This window comes from Vigna radiata, chromosome 11 (assembly GCF_000741045.1).
Source record: "Vigna radiata var. radiata cultivar VC1973A chromosome 11, Vradiata_ver6, whole genome shotgun sequence".
Classification (NCBI taxonomy): Eukaryota; Viridiplantae; Streptophyta; class Magnoliopsida; order Fabales; family Fabaceae; genus Vigna; species Vigna radiata.
In genome coordinates this window covers 10,567,990-10,569,774 of record NC_028361.1, presented here as the reverse complement: position 1 = coordinate 10,569,774, position 1,785 = coordinate 10,567,990, and positions in this window count along the sequence as shown.

The window sequence follows — 1,785 nt, the reverse complement described above, 5'->3', positions numbered from 1 at the left end:
AACCTATGATTGTGCTGGAAAATAGAAGGAAAGAAGATATGAATGACAGAAGGAAGAAAACAGACAAAAACACAATTTTGAGACCAAAAATAAACAATATGTGCATCCTTAGCCACAAAACCTTCTTGACACAAACCAAAAAGCCTTTCACTTTCTCTTTCAAACTCTTCTTTTGACAAAATTGATAGCTTCTCAAGAACAGTTGCCTCTTCTCCATCATAGTATAGTTGTGCTTAGCGTCAAGGTAGTAATTCCTCAAAGACTCACTCCAAAATAACGGGTTCAGACTAACACTACCCATCAGCACGTTCTCACAACCTTTCCTCTGATTATCAAGAACCAGTGGCACCCAAACTCCAACACTGCACCTTTCGTGAGTATACGACGGAGGAGATCCGATTGGCACCGACAACTTCTCCGAGTGGCTGAGGTTGAAGTCCGGCAGAGATTGACGCAATGTTTATTGGGGACGCTTCAATCAATCCACTGTTGCCATCAAAATGCTCCCTTTCTTTCTCTCTCTTCTTTCCCAACGAGCAATCAAAAGTTGTAGAGGAAACTAAGAAGCAGAACCCCCAAATCCATTTCGCCATCCACCTTTAGAGAAACAGAACCAAAAACCCAAGGAAAAACAACGCAGATCTAGTGCTTAACCGCCACCACGCAGCCGCCGCATCCTCGTCGTTGCATGAGAAAAGAGTTTCCGCCATCGCAACATCGTCACTGCTCTCTCACTGCACTATCGCGCGCTCTCACTACCATCGCACATCGTCGAGAAAAAGGAGAAGAGGAGAGGTGCTAGGTTTTTGGGGAAAAGTTTCCTCTTTCGTGCTAGGTTTTCATGGCTTTAAGGAATAACGGGTCCAAGCCCAAGACTTATTATGCCTTGGTCCATCTGCCAACCGAGGCAGTATCTTTGCCATGTGAGGTTTATGTCTCGGTTCACCCTAACAACTAAGGCAGTATTCTCTTTAGGAATCGGTTGCTTAACAACCGAGGCATATAATGTTTTAAAAAATACGAGATTGTCACCATGTTTTGATACGCTTCAATTCCAGAAAAACGGAAGCATAATGTGCGAGATAAAAATGTGATTTTTTACTAGTGAAACTTTTAAACAAAACCTAGCACCTTGATAACTTTTACAAATACTTTTCAAAATATTATAAAGTACTTTTATTAACTTAGATAATGAAAGTTTACAAATATTCTGCAGGCATTAGTGCAACGAAAGTTTACGACAACGGTTGCTTTAGACAATAAGCAGCAATTTACAAACCGAGACATATTAAGGCGAAGCAAAAAAAGGGAGAGCTTTTGGCCTTGGTTTAAAACTGTTGACGGATTGGCAAGTGTACCAAATCGTATAGGGAATATAAATGGTAAGACCAAGTATCGTTTTTCCTAAGAGACTCATATGGCTTTCTCTTTCGCGTGAATTAAAATAGTAAAACTTGAAAAATAAAATTTAATAAATTGGATTTGAGGATAAAAAATATTAATATGCAAAATAAATGTTGATTCAATTGAGAAGTGAAAACAATGGATGGATGGATGTTGTTGGGTACTAACAATTTCATCTATTCCACTCTCTCTTACATACTACCCTTGATTATTAGATTTGATTAAATTGTTATGCGACTTTCTTAGCCTCCCCTTAACCCGATCCCTCGGTGAAAAGGGCCTAATATCAATTACCAGTTTGTTATCCCTAGCCTCCCCTAGTAATTAATACCGCATTATAAACAGAAGTTAGCGCAATTGATCGTCCTACCCCTATCCCTA